Raw genomic sequence first — 23,015 nt, 5'->3', positions numbered from 1 at the left:
TTTGCTGCCTGCACATCAGCCATCTGCAGGGGTGCAGTTGTTGTGACCACCCCTGCTGGAACTGAAGACTCCCGACTGGGATACCATCGCTCCACAGCCCAGCCCCAGGACCCAGTTGCCCACACACACCTGCCTCTGGGGTTGCCATGTCGGGCACACCACCATCTGGCATAACTGGCAACCCTCAGCCAGAGAGGCAGAGGGCCACCAGCTTCAGTGCCAGGAAAGTTGTGGTCCTGGTGGAGCAAGTCCTGGGGCAGTATGATGCCCTCTTTGGAAGTTCTCACGCCGACTATGAAGGACGGACCAGGATCTGGATGGACATCGTGACTGCCATCAACGAGGAGGGGGTGGCAGTCCGCAACATCAAACATGTCAAGAAGCGCTGGGAGGACTTCAGGTTCAGGACCCTCGACATGGCCCGGCGCCTCTTGAAGGCAGCGGATGCCAAGGGGCGCCGGGGCCATCTGTGTGACCACCAAATGAGGGTCCTGGAACGGATATTTCCAGCGCTCCACATCCAGGTCCTTGAGAGGCAGACCCATCTGGAGTCGAGCGGTAAGTGTACATGCATACTGATTGGACTCTGTGCGTGTTGTGGTATGCCAGTAGTGTGCAGGTTGCACATGTGTTTTTGTAGGGCCATGTATGGATGTGTATGTACAGGGGCGTGAGGCTGACACATGCGAGTCCTCTCATGTGTGAGACACATGGATGGTGTATGTGTGGGTATGCATGTAGGCCAAATGCAGATGTGGGAGCACACATGTTTGAATTACTGTGTATGTACGTTGGCATGGTTGTGGTGTCACGCATGGTTGTTGGTTCCAGCTGCATGTATCTGCACTGTGTACATGTGCATGTGTGTGTATTTGACAAGTGTGCAACTGTGATGCAACATGGATGCATGTGACACTGATATGTAGAAGGCTGAATGCCAGATGTGACATGGATGACGATCTCATCACTGCGACAGTTGGTGGAGATGTATACATGCATGTAAGTGTGGTCGCGTGTGTGCATGTCTTGTGCACTCCCCGTGTTTCATGTGATGTCAGGCTCACCTTCGGCTGCTCATGCAGTTGTATGTGTATGGATGGTGCTGCCTGGTGCAATATTGCTGTGGAATTGCTCATGTGTGTGAGCTGAACTGACATGTGTGTTGGGGATTGTGATGCCATGTCTGAAGTTTGACACTGTCACTCATGTGCAACTGTCATGTGTGTATCAGTCCATTGTACAGTGCCCTGATGCCTGTGTCCTATCTCTCCCTGTCTGCAGCTTCAACTGATGAAGAGGGCGGAGATGGTGCTGTGGAGCAAGGCGAAGGGATCGCACCACCAGACGGAGACGCAAGGCCCAGCTCCCCTCCCAGGTTGTCATCTCGTCAGGGCGTGAGGAGTCCGGTGCCGTGTCCCAGGCCGCAGCTGCCGAGGGTAGGTCCAAGAGGCAGAGGTCGGAGTTGGACTCCTCAGCAGCAGAAGGGGTAGCTGAGACCCCACAGGGTCCGATGGAGGAAGATGGCATGGAGTCATCCAGGTTGGTGGGGGGTTTGGTGGAGGAGGAGGCCGTGGAACGGACAGACACAGGGTTTGGAGGTGGGGATTCCACTGGTGCTAGTGGTGCAGTGCAGGGGCAGGGACAGGAGGCAGCACAGGCCGCCGCGGAGGTGCCTGTGAGTAATCCTGTCCCTGATCCTGTGACTGCATCATGCCGCACCAGCAGGGATGCCTACGTCCAGACCTGTGTTCAGGGAGGGGATCCGCTTACAACAACTGGCCTTCCTCTCCCTGCGGACGTGACTATCCGGGACCCGGTTGAGCCTGTCCTGAGTGGGATGGCGTTACGTCAACGAGGCATGCGAGGTGACCTGCAGTGTTTTCGTGAGGACACTGCCCGTCATCTCGAATGCCTTGTTGACAGCGTTGACCTACTGGGACAGGTCACCAGGGCCGGATTCCTCCATTTGCTGGACCTTGTTCCGACCCCCTCCTCACCTGAACCCCCTATGCGCCAGTCGTCCTCCATGCCATCTTCCCACCCATGTATCACCTGGGTACACTGTGAAGCTGCCTCTGACCCTGCAGGCAGGCTGGTGGAGTACACATCCCTGCCACAGTCGGGAGTCGGACGTCCAGCAAGGGTGGCCACCTCAACAACTGCACCCCAGCCGGAGAAGGATGTGCAGGCAGCAAGAGACAGGGCACAGGTACAGGCACAGCAGCAGCAACAAGGTGGGAGCCATGATGGCTCGGGGCCTTCAACATCGGAAGGGCAGGCATCGGCCAGAGCGCAGGTGGAACCAGGATTGGAAGTGTCTTCCGTGTGGCAGCTGTTGGGCCAGGCCATAGATGCGGAGCGGCAGCGGGCGGAAGAGGCACGGCTCACAATGATCAGGGCGGAGAACTCCATGCGGAGGGCTCTGAGGTGGGCCGAGTGCCTTGAGGCAATTCGCAGGCAGTTGGAGGTCCACATGTCATCGACCCTGCGAACCCTCCGGGCCATGGAAGAGGACCGCCTCCAGGACATCGAGCAGGAGTTCGATGATGCCCTGGGCCGGGAAATCGGGAAGTGAGCCATCAGACTAGCCTGCTGCCATTGTAAATAGTTTTTAGAGTTAGGTTTCCTTTTCCTTTTCTTTTGATTTGTGGTGAATGGACTATGCCATACACATTTGTATATAGTTTTTTTATTAGGTAGTTTCTTACGTAGGTTTCATTTCTTTCGTTGGGCTCATGGATCCTTGACAATGGATTGTACATAGTTGGACAACCGATTATTTTGAACTTTTTCTTTTGATTTCACCATGGATCAATGGATTTATCTTTTTATGTTTCCTTTGGATTTGCGTTGGTGGAGAGTTTGGACTATTTTTCTTTCGGATTTCTTTGGATTGGTTATACTTTTCATTTACTCATCTTTTGCACATGCTTTTCATTTCATGTTTGCTATTTTGTTATGCTTTAATTTCATTGCTTTATTTTTGTATGTAATACATTTTGATATTTTAGTTCCATGTGTGGGATTCGCTCATTGGGTTAATGCATGTGAAAATGTGGGTTTACACAATCAATGCCAACCAGTGTGTGTGTGTGACGGACATGTGTTGATGTACATAGTTGACTTTTGGTTTGTGTCTTGAGATAGGGATGTCAGTGTGGGGTGGATTGGGAAATCATTGTGTCTCAAGAATGGGGTGGCGTGCTGTGGTATTTTGGTGTAGAAGTGGGCCATGATTGTGCATCTTTATTTCATGTAGGGGGGGAACATGAGTGGAGGCCTGCTGGCAGGTGCCCCTCACTGCTGGGGCATGGGGTGCAGGGGGACATGAGTGGGGGCCTGCTGACAGGTGCCCCTCACTACTGGGGGATGGGGTGCAGGGGGACATGTGTGGGACATGAGTGGGGGCCTGCTGGCAGCTGCCCCTCATTTCTGGGGGGTGGGGGGTGCTGGGGGACATGAGTGGGGGCCTGCTGGCAGGTGCCCCTCACTGCTGGGGGGTGGGGGTGCAGAGGGACATGAGTGGGGGCCTGCTGGCAGGTGCCCCTCACTGCTGGGGGGTGGGGGTGCACGGGGACATGAGTGGGGGCCTGCTGGCAGGTGCCACTCACTGCTGGGGGGGGGGGTGCAGGGGGACATGAGTGGGGGCCTGCTGGCAGGTGCCCCTCACTTCTGGGGGGTGGGGGTGCTTGGGGACATGAGAGGGGGCCTGCTGGCAGGTACCCCTCACTGCTGGGTGGTGGGGGTGCAGGGGGACATGTGTGGGACATAAGTGGGGCCTGCTGGCAGGTGCCCCTCACTGCTGAGGGGTGGGGGTGCAGGGGGACATGAGTGGGGGCCTGCTGGCAGGTGACCCTCAATGCTGGGGGGTGGGGGGTGCAGGGGGACATGAGTGAGACATGAGTGGGGGCCTGCTGACAGGTGCCCCTCAGTGCTGGGTTGTGGGGGTGCAGGGGGACATGAGTGGGAGATGAGTGGGGGCCTGCTGGCAGGTTCCCCTCACTGCTAGGGGGTGAGGGTGCAGGGGGACATGAGTGGGGGCCTGCTGGCAGGTTCCCCGCACTGCTGGGGGGTGGGGGTGCTGGGGGACATGAGTTGGTGATCATATTGCAACGTGACATGTGGCTTGGCTGGGGGGCATGCCCATGGTGGATGGGCTGCCTGCAGGACATGACCAGGGGTGCATGGTAGTCCCCTGTGGTGTGGGCTGCCTGCAGGGGCCGTGGAGGGGCTAGAGGGGACACCTGGGAGGACCCACACTGCCAATTCACATGTGGGACTCCCTGCGCACCCCACTGGATACACGTACACCGCTCTGACAGCGAAATTGCATGCGAAACTTCACGCGCACCCCCGAAATACACGTGCCCCGCTCTGACAGCGAAATCGCGTGTGAAACTTCTGACAGCGAAATCGCGTGTGAAACTTCACACGTACCCCTGAAATACACTTACCCCGCTCTGACAGCAAAATCACGTGTGAATCTTCACGCGCACCCCCGAAATACACGTACCCCGTTCTGACAGCGAAATCACATGTGAAACTTCACGCGCACCCCAGAAATACACGTACCCCGCTCACACAGGGCCAATCGCGTGTGAAACTCCCCGCAAACCCAGTAATACAAATACCCCACTCGCACAGGGCCAATCGCGTGTGACACTTCCCGCGAACCCCAGTAATACTCGTAACCCGCTCGCACAGGGCCAATCACGTGTGAAACTTCCCGCGAAACCCAGTAATACATGTACCCCGCTCGCACAGGGCCAATCGCGTGTGAAACTTCCCGCGAACCCCAGTTATACACATACCCCGCTCGCACAGGGCCAATCGTTTGTGAAACTTCCCGCGAACCCCAGTAATACACGTACCCCGCTCGCACAGGGCCAATCCCGTGCCGGGGTTTACATGTATTCGGAGGGGTGCACGGGGAGTTTTACAGGTGTTTTCGTGGTTGGGGCCTGTGCGCCATGTACGGGATTTGTGCACTGTGCATGGCACACTGGGAGAGGTTGGGGGCGTAACTGGCGCTGCTGCAGGGTCGCTGTGCCACTCTGCGCCACGGCTGGTTTTGGATGTTAAAATCCATGAATACGCTGTGCGTGGAAATGGATTTTAGCTCACGCGGCTTGCGCAGACTGTCGCACGCACTCACTGTGCGCCAGCCGCGTGCGCCACTTGTGCGCTGGATTCTATGAATTATTCCCATATACTTCATAGCAAGAATCCAAAGAATCAAGGTAAGCTACTCCATGCAAAAGATACAAGCCTGGACAAATATTTTACTAGATGAAGAATGGTGGAAGGGGCGGTATGGTGAAAAGTGCTGCAAAAGAAAGTGTTTAAATGAAACAAGAAGAAAACTTCACACAAAATATGCACACATGGACAACTACAGTAAACCACAAGTTGAAATTAAAGACCTGTGTTTCAGATGCATCAGCCGGTCTCATAGAGCTATTTTCTTTAATGTTATTATATGTGATTTTGGTTGCCCAAACTCAACCTTGCACAAGTTAAAAGAAAACATTTAATATACTGCTATACAAACATATTTTATTAAAAGTTCATATAAAATAAACCTTACATAAAAAAGAAAATGTAAGAAAAACTAAAAACCACATAAAACCATGTGCAGGATAGTTCATACAACATAATTCTACTATAAACTCATCAATAGAATCCTAAGGGAAACAGAAAGGAACAAAACAACACATTACCATCTTAACCGAATCACACCAGCTGTCTTGAGAATTCTAATAACACCAATCTTGGTAATGGATTCCTCGGCATATGAAATTCATGTAAAGAAAAACTTTGGTTCCAACAGTGCACAACTATGTACAAAATGTTCTAACTATTGCATTCTAATGTTGTTCAGGGCTGGACAAGACAAAATAATGTGCTCTCTATTCTAAGTCACAAGGTCCCTTTTACATAGCCAACAACCACCGTTTCAGATCACAAAGATCTAATATGGCAAATCTCACCGGTGGGTAACAAACCTAACCTAAATCTCAGTCATTAACTAGCCCAATAGCCATTCAGGATTTTTTGATAATTTTTATTAAATATGGTAATTAGTCATTAAGAATATAACATGTAAGTTGCATGCAATTTTAAGAGTTGTCAGATATTTAACATATATTTAGCATATTTGAATATCAGTAGATCAATGAATATAAAATTGTTTAAACCGGTAAGAGGTGATGAACTGGGTGTACGAACAGGATAAGAGCAAACGGAGAGATAGCGGAGGGATAGAGCATTATAAAAACGATATAATGACATTTTAACCTTCTAATTGTTTTAAATAGTCTGATTAAGATATTGAATAAAAATGTTCAATTTTTTTATCAAATGTATGCAAACATGAAGTAGAAATAGCATGGTACATTTCTATATGATGAATAGAACAAATGTAGTTCCACCAGGCAGTGTATGAGAGTTTGGTACAATCTTTCCAGTTGGAAGCGATAATATGGAATGTGTACCAATCATCTGGTTACAGAGTGATAGTTGTTCTTGAAAAGGAAAACATATTTTGAAGAGAAGACCATGCTTCAAGCCAAAAGTTATGTACATATTTCCAATCAAAAATTAGATGAGCAAACTTTGCAATAGGTGAATGGCAAGACCAGCAAATTGTGGAGGAATTGTTAGAGATGTTTGCAATTCTTGAATGGGTAAGGTATGCATAGGGCACAATGAAGAAAAGTGTTTGAGCAAGTTTGTCAGTGACTGAGGAGGAGTAATATAATGTCCAAATGTCAGTCCATAAATTTGGATTGGGTTGGAAGTTCCAGTCTAGATCCCACTGTCTAATGATAGTAGAGTTCAGCGAATTGGTATTGTAATTATCATTTAGAAAGGAATATAATTTGGCATCTTTAGTGGAGGGTCTAAATAGAAAGGAAGTTAGAAGGAGTGAAGGAGATTTTTGGGCTATAGTGGATAAGGATTTGATTAGTGTGTTCACAAGTGATTTGTGAATTTGTGAAAGTAGATATCCATTTCTAGGACATTGTATTGATGGCATAGTTGTACAAAAGCAATTTTAATATTATTGTGAAATAGATGTTGGATTAGTTTGCTACCTGAAGAGTACCACCTATATGAAAGTTGGCGTTATGGGGAAGCTTTTGAAATACCAAAAGAAAATATATTTTGTCTCGGATTGGAAATAAAAGTTTGGAGGAAACTTACTCCATATGGATTTTAAAAAGTGAAGAGACGGGTAAGAAGTACTTTTGGACAATGAGGGCGCTAAAAGAAAGTGAGTGGGGTAATAATATTGGATTCAATGTTGATCCAATTAGGGACATCATGGAGGTGATTTTCATAGTGGTAGAATGTTGCCAGTTGTTTTAGCACAAACGCTTTATAATAGGTTAGAAAATTGGGAGACTTAACTCTTCCTACGGGTTTAGAAAGTCTGATTGTATAGAATTAAGATTTACAACAACAAAAAAAGCTGGTTGGAATAGATATTGGTCTCATGGATAGAAAATTAAAGATGGTGGGACTAATCATCATTTTTATACAGTCTAAGACCCCCACCATGATAACAAAAGAGGAGAGCAACCTGAAACCATTCTAGAAACTGTCTCTGTCATAAGATTAGTGTTAAGGGAAATTGTGATGTGAATATCCTTAGCAATATGAACTCTGAGCTATTTGATGGATGAGGGTTGCCAAGACATTCCAAACAAAGGAGTATTAGATAAGTTGGAAGCATTAGTAATGGACATAATTTCTGACTTGTGAAGGTTAAGTTTATATCCGGAGACCTTCGAGAAATCATTAATAGTGTAAATTAAATGCTGAATACAGATCCAGTGTCAGAACGATTAAGTAATATATCATCAGAATATGCTGAAATTTTAACTGTTGAATTTTTAATCAGTATATCTTTAATATTAACATTATTCCTTATATTTTGTAGTAAGGGTTCCAACTCTAAATTGAACAGCACTGGTGAAAGTGGGCAGCCTTGGTGAGTGCCTTATAGAATTTGGAAAGAGGGAGAGAGTGATTTGTTGATGAGGAGTCGAGTAGATGGAAAAGAGTATCGGATTTGGATAAGATTGATGAAAGGGGGTGAAAAGACATGCCATGTTCATTATTGCAACATGAAAGTCCAGGGAACGTGGTTAAACTCTTTCTCGGCATCTAAGGCAAGAAGGGCTAATGAGTCATTCGATGTTTGGGAGTGAGATAAGGCATGGAAAAGCTATCTAGTTTTCGAGGAGGCGATTATTGATGGACCCAGTCTGATATATGTGGATAAGCTTGGGAGAAATATTTCTAAGGCATTTGGCAAGGATTTTGGCAAAAACTCTAGAGTCTGAAATGATTACGGAAATGTGTCTATAATTTGTGACGAGAGATGGGTCTTTATCGGGTTTAGGGAATAGTATGAGGAGTGCTTCTCCAAAAGAGCCTAAACTTTGTCCAATCTCTGTAAAATGAGTATATCATTCTCAGAGTTTGGGAGGGATAGATTCAGTAAATGTCTTAAAGAAATCAATGGAAAAACCATGTGGACCGGGGGCTTTATCTGGTTTGAGGTCTAAGATTGCTTGATTAATTTCTATGAAAGATGTGGGTACATTTAGGGATGATAAGTCAGTATGGTTATCAGGGTTTTTCTTATTCTGTTCAAAGAAGGAATGGATATCTGGTAATTTTATGGAAGAGTCTTCAGAGTAGAGGCAAGAGTATAAATCTACTTATTTATTTATTTAGCATTCGTAAAGCGCACCAAACCGGTGGGTATCTGGGAGCTGGAAATACAGAGTAAGAAACATTTGCAGTTACAGTAGTCAACACAGGCAACTTACAATAGGTCATTAATTCATACTGATACATCATTACATAATTACACAGCCTCGTTTGTGGCTGTGTAGTTATAGTTAAGTTGCTAATCCCATAGGAAGGACACTTTTTCGGTGGCTTATAACTTCGCTCTCCATGGACGAATCCTCACCAAACTGTGCAAAAAAAGTATATGGCCCACTATGAATTAGCAAAGTTTGATGAGGTTTGGTCCATGGGGAGCAAAGTTATAGGCAAAATGTATTTTTTTCCCATAGACTGAATGGGGAAAAAACTTTGCTCACACCTACAGCCCAAACCGCTGGACGGATTTTCACCAAATTTGCGGCAGGATCAGCGGCTTGCTCCTGAAAGCATGCTTTTGTACATTGGGTGAAAATCTGTCCAGTAGCTTTTTTTTTAATTACCAAAAAGTAGGTCACAAAAAATTAGTAATATCTATGTCCACTCCACGGACATACTTCCCTGTTCGCTCCGCGGACAGGACACACATTGGCTAAACGGCTTGCGTCATGTCCGTGGACACGTGACGTGTTTGCTGATTGGCTGGAATGAAGCATGAGGTGCGTCGCATTGTGTTGATGCGCCCGCCATCTTGGATCCGCGGACAGCGCTGCGACGAATGGGGAAGAAATACAAATTTGGCAAGTGTGTTGGTGTGTAAGAGTGCTTGGGGAGGGTGGGGGAGTAAGAGATGGGTCAAATGCTATATTTGTTCAGGTGGCTTAGGTGGCAGGCACCCCTGATGTTTTTGTCATGTCCGCAGTCACAGCGGCTGTCCGCAGACATTAAAAATGCAATGCAGCTTACTATATAGCCAGTTAAAATGTTTCATTCTATGGGTGTGAGTTTAGGACTAAGAAATCCAAGTTTTCCAACCCCTTTTACTGTGTATTTCAAATGTTTGCAAACTCAAAAATGTGCTGTTTCCCTTTTTTGTTTCTCCTGAGATTTGGTTGTGTGTTTGTTCTATTAGGCTTTGTGCAACTTCATCCATGTGCTTCACTTACTTTTCCTTTGTATTCCCAATTGTCAAAATGTGAAGCGCAAAAAATGATTTCCACTCTTCTCTTTCTTTTTGAGTCTGTTGTGTTTGTGGAGGTAGGTCATAGTACCATGTGTCCACATCCATAGCCTTTGGCAAGTGAGATGTATGATTGTTGGAAGGAAGTGGATAGAAGATAAGAATAACATAAGAGGGTTTCAAGAGGATGATGTGGAGGAGGCTAGGCTATTGCGGCGGATTGCCAGGGCATGGGGTCCTTGTTCCAAAACAAGTGGAAACTTATATCAAATTTACTAGGAGGCCATTGACATAATGTCATCAGGGGAGAGGTTTGTGGAATCAGGATGCACTACATGGTTTCCTGGATGATTTCTGAATAGATCAGACACAAATTTAGAAAGAGTTAGAAGCAAATGCTAAGGAAGAGGGGTGGCAGATAAATATAAGTGATGGGGCTCCCTGGACGAAGATGAGTAGGGCATGAATGTGGTAATCCTACGGGAGACTGAAGAGAAACAGGTGAATAAGGCTGTTCTGGTACCTCAGCAGATGTCTAAGAAGAATGAGATTGACCTTTTGATACATCCCATGTTCCTCTGCTCTTTGTGAATAGCATGCTCATTTTGCACTAGTGGGCCATCCACCAGCAGTATTACCATCTTCATCTGCACATCAGCTTTTTAGTTATGGTGGGATTAGCTGTTTATTCAGTCACAGATGGGCTGACTGATGGGACATGCAGGTGCATACATTCTGTGTTGCCAAAATACCATAAATCTGCAGGAGATACACTCACAGCAGTGAATGATGCAGAGAAATAATGCATGATCCAGCACCATCTGACTTTCTTGTAGGCTGTCCGCAGACATAAAACATGCAATGCGTAGCCCATATAGCCAGTTAAAATGTTTGATTCTATGGGTGTGATCTATGTGTGTGATATACTGCGGTGGTTGTGGCCAGGGCCTAGAGTCTTGGGTGCATGGCCTACATTTGCAAACACAATTGGTCTGTATTGTGTAAGTAAATGTTGTCAACAATTGGTGGTAATTGGTGGTAATTGAAATAGAATATGTATTGGTACATTTGCCTAGTAATTTACACCAGTTATATTTGAAAATTTGAATGGACTAGATAGTTCTGTGCCCAAGTCATTTCTTCGGAATGTGTGTTGTTTCTTTGAAGAAGTACCTGAGTTATTTTTAGTAGTAGATTCTTCTTTGGTTGTAGTAATTGATGAAGTATTAGCTTCTTGTACTCTCTTTGGAGTGAGATTCTGTTGCATTTCTGTTGGAAGTAGTTTTCTTTTACAACGTTTTGCTTTTTGTGGAACAATATAGGTTTTTAGATGGGGGTGTATAATGAACGTATTCTATTGTATTCTAAAATACAAGGAATATCAGCGTTTATTTTAATAGCATCAAAGTTGATTAGAAATAGACCGTCAAGTGTACATAAGCATGATAGTACTAGGTAGCTTGTGCCTTCTTTAAATACTTTGTTCCCAATATCTATCAATGCTTTATCTAGGGTAAGACCTTGTGATTTGTGAATGGTGACTGCGTATGCTAGAGTTAGAGAAAATTGTTCTCTATGTACATACATGTCTTTGAAAAGAATGAATCGAGCTGTTGAGCATCCTATCCTTTTTACTTCTGATAGTTTGTCAAAGAGAATATTGACAAACTGAATGTTGTTGTCACGTGGGTATGTTTCAAAGTCACCAACTGTACCAAGTGCTCCATTAACTAGTCCTTGCTCCACGTCAAGGTTAGGTTTAAGCATTACTCTACAGTTTAAAGATAATTTCAATATTTTCTCCAAACCACCTTTGTTGGAGATAGAGTTTTCTAAGGTATTTAGTCTTGTTGTGGATTTTTGACACATGGAAAATGTCATACCATGTACGTCCAGTTTGTCTGTGGAGCAAATTTCAATTATTGGTTGCATTTCTTTTTTCAACATTGTTTCATTAAATTTGGAACAGGTTGCAAGAGTTGGCATCAAGGACATACAATTGACATTTTTCTGTGCTAAATGTTCCATGACATCAGTAACACATGAGTTATGGCCATAAAGTGCATGGATGTGCCAGGTTTTTAAAATTACTTGTGCTTCTTGACATAGTACACCAACTCTAATAGTTTTTAAAATGTTGGCGTAGGTGAGGTCTGCAGACTGGTGCATGTTTTCTGTTAATTGTGAACATTTCCTATGCTGCCAACAGTTTTACGGCAGCGTTTGTGTCATAAGGTTTTAAAAATACGTTCCCCTTTCACTGGTGTCAATTGAAGAAGATCTCCGAAAACAATAATGTGTTTTCCTCCAATCTGAGCTGAATCAAAGCCTACATTAGGTTGGATACCATGCTCACTTCATCTATTAGTAGCATTTTTATTTGTTTTAACACTCTGCGTAGTTCCATTGCAGCATCTGTAGAAAGTTTGCAATATTGTAATTTGTTTTGGTGTTCTACTGGAAGGAGTAGTAATCGGTGTAAAGTGACACCGTTTATGTTGTAGGCAGCTACACCTGTGGGGGCAGTTACAACAGCTGACACTTTGTTGTTTGTCAATTGTTGAAGGAACTTGCTGATGATTTTGATTAAGAATGTTTTGCCTGAACCAGCTTGACAACTGACGTATAGAAGTATAGGTTTGGAATTTTGGCAGGAACATTCTTTATTTTCATGTTGTACACCATGTGCAATTTCTTTTGTTACTTCTTGAAAAATGCTACGCTGCTGATTGTTCAGTTTTGATTGCAATACAGTTAAGTCTTCTGTATCTTCTTCATAGTAACACATGGTTTTTCTACTTCTATCATAGCTAATTCTGCCTCATTTGTTATTAGTGGTTGTCCCAGTGGTTCTTGGCTTCCTGTTACAGAAGGTTGACGACTGTTGGGAGTGTCCTTATCTAGTGTGCTTGGATTTCTTCTTCGTTTGCTGTTCATTGTGCAACATTGTTTTATACTGTGTAAAGTTTACATCGGTTATAGTGCTTTAATTTGCTTTGAAAGCGTCTTCATAGGAGTCATAGATATCTAGTAATTCATTTTCTTTTCTCCATGGTTTAAAAAGTTGTAGCAGGGGCATGTAATATAGTTTTTTATGTTGAGGAGTTTTTAATGACAATTTAATATGATTAATTAAGCTTTGTTTGGTAAGTTTCACTAAGCTGCATTCACAATTTGTCACTCTGTATCTACCTTTATTTTCATTGGGTTTTATATAATTTTTGTATGTGAGCTTTTGGGCTATGTGTTATAGACACATGGGGACTCATTATGAGATGTGCGGAATGGGTTTAACGGCGCCGGTAATGGTGCTGGCGCCGTTAAACCCACTCCGCACTATTACGAGGTTCCCTCGCGGAACACGCTGTGGACGTCTCGTTTATCCAGACGTCCATAGCGGGTTCCTCGAGGGAACCAGGGAGCTAACAATGGGCCCATTTTGAGTGGGCCCGTTGTTAGCTCCCTCCCCATTCCCATTGAGCCCTAAGGGGGGCTCAAATGGGAATGGGGAAGGACCGGCCCGGGATCCCTGAAGGAGTAATTACCGGGCCCTCCAAACTTGGAATGGCCCGGTAATTCCCCATTCAGGGAACCCGGACCCGGACAAGATTTTGGAGGCAGCCATGGTGGCACTAATAGTGCCATGGCTACCTCCAACATCGTAATGAGGCCCATGGTTTCCAAAGTGGTACTCCTGTTTGGGTAGTATGTGTCTAGTAAATTGTTTTTCAAAATGTCTTGGTTTTGGCTGTTGGGATCATTTTTGGCTATTTTTTCTATGCCTTCATATGATTTGAGAACTCTTTTTCTAGATTTAGCAGGACCAAGACTTAGCCATACCATATTTTCTGATTTTCCATACAAAGCAGCACCAGTTAAACGATCTGCAGCTTCATAGGAGCCACATTCTCTATGAGAGAGCATTTTTATGCCTAAGCTGTACAATTTCTGAGACAGTGTTTTGTCCTATGATAGGTCATTCCAGAGGTCTTGAAGTTCTGTTTTTTTCTGCTTTTGTTAAGTAGGCTGTAACATGTCGGGCAACTGCAGTGGAATTGTTTGCATTCCAAAAGAGGGCAATTATTGCATTGTAATGATTGATATATTTTGCTTATTCTGTTCTTTTTATGTAATATGTGTTCTTAGGTGATTTACCTTTAACACTATGTCTAACTGAAGACATGAAGTTGTTCACTCACCTGTTTCTGTAACTGGTCTAGGGAAACCAAAGCAGCATTTGGTGCAGTATTTCCTTTTGATTTTGTATGTGCGACGACAATATTTCCCACATTGTGTCTTTGAAATTGTACAATTTGTGCATGAAGATCACTATTTGTTGCTTCTGATAGAATTTCACAAGTGACATATTTTTCGATAAACTGTAAAACCGTGGCATCACTGTCTTGACCAAATTTAGGGACATCTTTAATCCATAAAATCATGTGGCTATGTGATGCTTCTCTGGCTTGGTATTCTTTTCTCCAAAAGAAGTGTTGCACTTCTCCGAGGGGAGGAACAATTTTATTACAAATAAAGTGTAGCATAGCAATGAAGCGATGATGGAAATATCTTGAAATATTAACAGGTTCTAGAGAGCAAAGTTCTCCAGGTGTTACTATATCTATGTTTGTTTTGTTTTTGTTTGATATGCATAGGAAATCATGTAAATCTTCCCATGCATATTCTGCACAACTTAATGTAACAAACCAAGTGGGTGGGGCAAGGTTTCTTATCATACAACGTACATCACTGCGACATCGGAACCAGTACTCATATTTGCTAACAGATTTGTAATGCTTGATTGTAGAACCTCCTCTTTTCTTGCACTTTTTGAAGTAATTGCATAGCTGACATATTTTGAAAGTGGGTACCTGATTTCAATGTGTGTGCAACTCCATAGCATAGAGTCGCTAGTTCACTTTGAAAGAGTAGGTGGAATATGTATTCCACATTTTGTCTAAATCTGGGATTTTCAGAATACATTTGTAACAAGCGGTATTCTGATGGTGTTATCTGAATGGGTCTATCATCGTACCTTCCTCCTTTCCCAGTAGGAAAGAGTAGAGGAACAGCACATGCTTCTTTACTTTTCTCCCATATGCTGATTGGTGATCCTTTGGTTTGTCGCATTTGGCACATTTCTAGTGCATCATCTATGGTGTCATTAGAGTGTAATGGATGAATTGTATAATGGTCTAAAATATTGGATATTGTAGCAGGATCTTAAGTTCAAATTGACCACTTTCTGGTGAGTCTTGAATTATTTTAGTGGTTACCCTCAAGTTTTCTTCAATATTAATTTCTTTGTAGTATTCATTATTGTCTTTTAGATATTGCAAGGCGTGTCTAACTTTACGTAAGTCCACGAGTTGCTGCCAAATTTTTTACTAAGACAATTAAAGATTGCTCTATTGGACATTGCACTCCCAGAGTGTGCACATTTTCTTTCAGATCTAATGGTAAAAAAACTACTTTGCCACAAATGCCTATGTAATTTTGCTGTTTTTGGTTGAAATGGGTGCACTGTTTGAATTATGATGCTCTCATATAAATTGAGTTTTTGCAGGATTTTTGGTAGTGGGAATAATTCCAAGTTATTTGTGATAGCACGTGAAGGAGTTTGTTTATTGTCATGTTTTGTAGTGCAGTAAATGCTAATTATTAAGGGGTCAGTCATTTCATATTTGTTTTCTGCTACAAGGAAGAGAGGTAATTCAAACCATTAGGAAACTTCATTGTCTTCTATTTTGTATGTTACGTCTGCAGTTTCTGTGTTAATTTTATAAAACCTCTGCGGCAACACACACACACATGGTTTGATACTTCAGTGGATGTACTTTTAAATGTTAGTATTTCATTTTTTTATGTGTGTAGTAGAAGGTTGCCATCTGTACAATTGTAGCTAGTCTATTGTAAAGCTATTGCATTTTGTAAGTGGCTTACACTTCCAAAATATTTTCTCTGGATATGCTCTATTTCTTCGAGTAGGTCTTTGGCTGTACCATGTAGAAGATTGTTATTTAAATTGTCTAGTGCTAAAGCAGGAGTTTTAGCATAGCACGGTTTATAGACTAGATTTCTTATAGTTGAATGATGTGTTGATATCATTTTGATATGATGGAAGGTACTTTTGCAAATAGGTCCTGAAATGCAGGCTAATGAATGTCCTTGTAGTCCTGTGTGTTTGCGCACTGGACAGGTATCCATATTTTGTAGTAGTTTCATATTGATTTTGTCTTTGCCCTTCACATACTGAATGAGGAACTGGCGTAAAGATTTGAAAGATTTTTTGGCAATGTTACACATTGATGTGCACGGCCATTTGTATACTGGATGTTTTGGTTCAGTTGAATAGAGAGGTGATACAGAGTTTTCTGAGGACATTTTTGTAAGCAGCATTTCTTGTTGCATTATGGTATTATTAAGTTTTTCATACGCTCGTCCACTGTTATGTCTGGCAATTGTGTTTGTTTGCTTTTGTTTGTATGCTTCTTCATTTAAATATGGTTCTGTGCTCGTGGTGTGACTCCATTCACCTCCACAGATATTTAAGAAGTCCTTTTTGTTGACATTCTGTTTATTGAGAAGTGTTTTATTAATTTAGTAGTCAGTTTTGTTAGTGGTTTCATTCTGTTTAACACTAAAATAAATAACATTCTTTTGAGAAGGATTGTACTGTCTATCAATGCTTCTGAGATTAATTTTCTATGGTAGGTTTTAAGGGTTGTGCATGATTTCTCTCCTGTTTTTATAAGATACTGAAGGACTCTGTGGCGGAACATTTTTTCTAAAATATTTTTTTTGGTAGGGTTACTTGCCACTACATCAAAATTTATAGGAGCAGTGTTAGCAGTAGTGGTGGCTGAATTCTTGTTATTCACTTTCTGTTTCGTTAGACATTTTGAAAGAACAGGAAAAGTTTTTGTATTGGAAGCTTGTTTTATTTCGCTTAATGACTCTATTAGATCTTTTGTTTGAACTTTTTGTACAAATTCTGCTAGAGATGGATGCTTATTTTTAACACTTATTTTCATTTGCTCTACTTCTGCGTTGCTCTCTATGGACTTGCGGCTTGGTAGGCATTCTTTGGGGTCTGTTGAAAAAAAGAAGGTATGGGTTGGGCTGTTCTGCAATGTATATGTGCTGTGTGCATGAGTGTCTGAGTATGATGGTAAGGATGTATGTGGTGGTGTGTGATTGTGCATTGGGCAGCTACAACTAGTTGGGAAGGTTATTCTTGTATTTGTGTGTTACTATAGTGGGGTTCAGATGACAGTTCAAAGTAAGCTAGTGGTGAGAAGAAGCACTAATCCTAAATTGAATGGTTTAGAATTAAAACAGTTCTTTGTTCTGTAATACTAACATCTAGGGGCTGGGTTATGTCATTTGTGCGCCGAAAAACAGGGATTTGTGTGCCATTCTGCCTGCTAATCCCTGTTTAGCAAAAGGGGATTTGTGGGCAGAATGGTGCACAAATCTGTGTTTTTCGGCACACACATTCCATGAATCAACCCCACAGTGTGTTTGAGTAACAGTAAGAATATTATGGTAGTATTGTACTTACTTTTTTTGTTTGGAATGAGCAAGTTTCTTCTGAGTTGTTGTTTGTACTTCAGATGCTGCTGCTTTTCAGGAGAGTAGTCTTCACTGCAATTGTAAAGAAATAAGTTAGTAATTTTGTGTGTTTATAGAACTGATGTTAATTTAGATGTTGATTTTTATGTTTTTGTAGTAGTATTTTTGTTTGATAACTGACCATAGTGTGTGAATGCAGTTTACTTTTGACTGTGTGCAGACTTTGGGCCTCATTACGACCCTGGTGGTACGGGGTTAACAGCGCCGTAAAAGGTGCCGGCGTCGTTTACCCCATACCGCCTCATTGCAAGGTCCCCTCATGGGACCCAGGAAGTAACGCCTGGTCAAACCAGGTGTGCTTAGCCGGTCCCGCGAGGGGAAGAGGGAGCAAACAACGGGCCAACTCGTAATGGCCCATTGTTTGCTCCCTCTCCCATTCCCATTCAGCCCTATAGGGGCTGAAATGGGTATGGGGAAGGACCGGGTCCGGGTGGGTCCTAGGAGGGAGGAAGTACCGGGCCTTCCGAACTCAGAATGGCCCGGTAATTCCTCATTCTGTGGACCCGGACCCGGACACAATTTCGGCAGCAGCCATGCCGCCAATAGCGGCATGGCTACCGCTGAGGTCGTAATGAGGGCCTTTATATTTTACTTACAATATGTTAGTTCAATATGCTTTACAAATAAGTAGAATACTAAGTGTATGAAATGCACTTGTTTTCTTAAGGCTGTGTTATTGAATGTTAGGAGATAGAAGAAATAATGATATATGTATTTTGCAATTTTTATAAGGTAAATGGCAGAAACTCTATAGAAAAGCATGGAATGTATGCATTTGTGAAGGTATGGGTAATAAAGCAGAAAGATGTGATTTACAGGCAGTGGTGTTACTTCAGCTGGGAGGTTTTCAATGATAGTGTCTATCTGTGTGAGTGTATGAGGATGCATGACATATTCCTGGCTGTGTGTAATTTTATAATACACTACTAAGTGTTTTTCTACAATTACACTATTATTTCTCCCATCTTTTAATAGTATATTTTTTTAGATAGCTGTGTGTGCAAAATAAAAATTTAGATGGCAGACAGGTTTGGAAGTGACAGTTGATTATAGCAGATGGGAAAAATGACAGTAAGTTCATTTTATACGTTATACATGTTAAGTGGCAGTTACTCTGTTTATATGCATTCATAAGAGCTGTACATGTACTGTGCAGAAAATATGCATACCTGTATTTTGTATTCATGCATGTGGATATGCATGCAGCTGCAAGTAGAAATCTTGGAGACTTGTACAGTAGTTTTTGTAGTAGGTGCTTTCCAATGATATGAAACTACTCAGAGTGATCAACTGTACATTTGAAGTGAAGTGCTGAACTCTGATGATGGAGTTAGATGTGGAGGTCTTGGATGTGATTGGTAGATGGTTGTGTGACTGCTTAGCTGTATCCAATGAGGGAATGGCACAGAAAGTGAAGAGGAAAGGGTAGAAGGGCTGCCAAAGAGGTACGTTTTCCGCGGACACTGCGGCTGTCCAGGACAGGGCATGCCACATCCTGGGTTTTCCAGCAAATCCAGCATGGAAAGGGGACTGTAGGGATTACCCAATCAGATGTTGAGGTTGGGATTTGTGGTGAAAGAGACTGTGTGTACTGAAGATGGCAGAGGTGGAGAAAGTCAGGGTGTTGGTGCTTGGAGATATGTTTGTGCATGGTTTACAGCAGCATGCTCAATGCAGGCATGTGGCAAACAATTTTGATGTTAAAGGAGTGGAGTGTCACACTCACCTGGTCTCCATGGGGGCGTGCTCGTGTCCGCAGGATGATGTCTGCACTGGTGTTGCTCCGCTTCAATGGGGGTGCTAGCTTGCGTCTTCCCTTTGTTCTTGCCTCAGGAGAAGTTCGCCAGCAAGTCGAAACACGATATTAGCCAACTGAATGGAGCTGGTTTTGGTTTTCTCCTCCTCCCGATTTTCCTTCTCTTCCTCTGGCTCACCTTGGTTTTTTAATGGGTGAGCTCTCCGTCCTGCACACTCTGGCAGTGGCGTGGTTACACTGTCATTCCAGGATCACGTTACTTCACTGATCCGATGGAGGTTGCTGAAGTGGAAGGACCGAAGTAAACAGGTAAGTCTCTATTCCGATAACTCCTTGGAAAAGCTGCTTTAAGTCTTTCTGCACAAGGTATCTAATGTTCGTTCTTGTTTTTCAGGTGCGGCATTAAGTTGTTTGCGTATGATGGGATGACTCTTCTGACAATGATGAGCAGGATTCCTGCAGGTAAGTATAGCGCTGTGCGACACGCGCTAATTGTTCGCTTTATTTAGCTTTCCTTTGCTGTGTGTGACTAACCTGCTTTGTCTTTTCTGTTCGGCAGGTGCGGCGCAATTCCAGGAAGAAGATGGAAGAACCGTTTGACTTGTCGAGTGGCGGCACGATGCAGAATGATGGAGAACTGCTCGATGGAGTTCCTGGAGGTGGCTGATTCAGGTGAGTAGTTACCCGAGAGGGTACCTTCTGTTCAGTTCTTCTACAGATGCGGTGGTCCGTGGGTAAGAAGAAGGCGAGGTCAGGATGTTCTGCAGGTAAGGCCTTCAATGCGTGAATAACTCCTGTTCTCTTTTCACAGGTGCCGATGGATAGAAGACTCTGGACGGGCATGGCTGAAGGGAAGCAAGAGCTGAACTGACACGGTGAGCGTTACACTGCAGGAGTGCAGAATAATGTGGAGCGTGTTCAGTTTGCAGGGTGCGGTTTAAATAGCCTTGCAAGTAGTTCCAGGAAAATAGTCCCCTTAACTGTATCCTGCCTCTCAGGTAAAATAGTCCCAAGCCACACCCTGTACTGAATGGCTTAGCATTTCAGAGCCAAGTATATGGACCATATATTTAACACCTACCATGAGCCTGGAGCCAGCGGTGCCAGGACTGAGCCCAGGTAAGCCTAGCTGGGGCCTGAGAAGCCCCCAAGTAAGCCTGAGGCAGGGATGGGCTCACCAGTTTCAGAGTTTTGGGAGCATGTACCATGACATGGAGGTTTTATGGAGCACTGTGCCTGATTGCAATATAAGGGAATTGTGCAAGTTTGTAAAGATATGGGCAGGATGAACAGTCCCCATGTGGTAGTTTTGCATGATGGTGCTTTCCATTTGGGCTATGTCAGTTCCCCTACTTTGTTGGCAGATTTGGAACACTTGGTACAATAAGTAATGAACATCCTTCCAAATGCCAAAGTAATTTTTTCTGGATTGGTACCTAGGGCATTATGGGACAATAGTTCTGTTTTTTGTCCTCAGCAAAACATTGCTAGGTGTGCAATCAACCGAGGCATGTCTGCTTTTATGCTTAGAGCTTGTATGTTCTTCTGTAATAATGAGAATATTGATTCCAGTAATGCTGTTTATTTTGAAGAAGATGGCATTTCCTTATCTTTTTTGGGAAATGCTATGCTCTTTTGGAATATAAGGGTTGCTTTGGAGAAGGTTATTTGAAGATTTTAGTAATAAAGTAAGAAGAAAAAAAAAAACAAAAATACAAAATAACAGGTGTCTGTCAAGCATCTGCAAAAAGACAAAAAAAACGGCTCTTTTAGGAGCCAACCTCAAAGGGGAAATGGGGCACAGTATTTAAATTTACATTCATCGCGCTCAGATTTTCGATATGTCCGCGGACATTGCAGTAGTCCGTTGAAACCGCGTATTACATACAGGGATTTTGGGGTGGAGAGGCATGCAAATGAGAATGAGCAGAGCAAGGGATCGGTCAGTAAAGTTTACTGTGGGTGTTCTGCAAGGAGAGAGTTTGTCAGAAATTATTTTTTCTTGAGAGAATAATAGATAGCTATGGCTGTGTGTTTCATAAAACAGATTAGATGGATTTTGGGAGACTCATGGATACATTGGTTGGAGGTGAATGCAGAACGCTGTGGAGTAGCTGCAGATTCTGGATTCCCTCATGTGGAAGTGCACTGGCATTGAATGTGTGGAATGAAGTGGCTGGACTTGGTACCTCTCTGTCCTGGTTTGGAGACAAAGCATCATCCAGACATAATTATAATTCATTGTGAATGGAACAGTTTAGGACATGTGTCTGGAATTTGATTGCAATTTTCAATCGAAGAATGATTTGGGAATGTTATGGACATGTTCCCAAATTCCCAAGTAACTTTTTCTCGTATTGCACAGAGACAAATGCGGTTGCGTTCTTCTTCATTTGGTCCACAGATGGAGAAAGCGAGGCACATTGTCAACAAGGCTGTTTGTGCCTTTCTAAGAGATGTTTGCATGTACTCTTTTCAGAATTAAAATATTATGTTTCGAAGCACATACATTTTTCACAGAGATGAAGTCCATCTTACTTATGCTGGCAATCAGATTTTTCTGAGAAATATACAAAATGCATTGCAACCTTTTTTGGAATTAAAGCCATCCATTTTGCAGTAGGTGTTGACCATTTGAAGTTTTTCAAACACACACACACACCACCAAAAGGCTCATTTCAAAGCCACCACTTCCTCCCACAGAAAAGTAAAATGGTTTTGATAGGGCATCACCCCAAAATTTAAGATGTCCACGAACTGTCTGCAGACTTCTAAAAAATGCACAGGGCCCTGCTCCATTTATTTGCCACTTCTATTTTTAAAATGTGAAAGCCGGCTCTGAAAAAGCCTTTTTTTTGGATTTGTGTTTTATATTTTTTTTAGTTTTTTTTTACACACAACACATTCGGAGAGGAGGGGAAAGGAGGGTAAAGAAGGGACACCAACCACGGGGATAAGAAAGGGCAGGTGGAGAGAGGAAGATGTAGGGTGGGCCTTATTTAGGTCGGTAGCAAACCTTCTGGTGCTCCTTGACCACAGTCTCAAAAGCACTTCGAAGATTCTCCCCCTGCAGAGTACTGCATTGCAGTACATACACAATATTGTGCCCCTCGAAAGGTAAGGGTCAACAGCATCATGAATGGCCTGTGAGGCAGCTGGAGGGATGCGCTCTCCCACACAGAGTGTCTCCTGTGGTGACAGGAGTGGAAATGGAGGATGTGGTAGAGGAACTCAACCTACTACGTTGATCACAAGGTACAACCTTGCGAATGGCCCCACCGTGGAACGACCTTAGGTGTTACTTCATGGATGTCGTACCAAAGCTGTACGAACCACGCCTCCCACAACTCAGCACCATTTTTCACTGGTTGCAGGTGACCTTGTTCACACATGCTTTTGGTACGTCACCATGAATGGTAAACAACAGCCACACCCAAGACTCACAGCGAGTGCTGGTAGTAGGGACTTCCACTACCTCATCCTCTTCATCCTCTTCATCCTCCTCCTCTACATCCTGCCTGTTCCCCTCTGCAGGCCATTGGGGAGGTGGTGGTGGATGGGTTCTCAGTGCTCAATCTCAGTGTAGTATTAGCAGGAGTGAATGGACAATGTGCAGTGAGGTGGGTGCAGCAGATGTGGGACTAGGTATTCAGTGAGAGGAGCCACATTTTGAGTTTTCTGTGGCATGAAGAATGGGATGGATCAGTTCTGATGGCTAGAGGGAGAGTATTCCAGCTTTTAGCTGCTACAACTGGGATACTG

The sequence above is a fragment of the Ambystoma mexicanum genome, chromosome 11 (genome assembly GCF_040938575.1).
Source record: "Ambystoma mexicanum isolate Mex_15411 chromosome 11, UKY_AmexF1_1, whole genome shotgun sequence".
In the NCBI taxonomy this organism is placed as follows: Eukaryota; Metazoa; Chordata; class Amphibia; order Caudata; family Ambystomatidae; genus Ambystoma; species Ambystoma mexicanum.
This window is presented reverse-complemented; position numbering follows the sequence as displayed.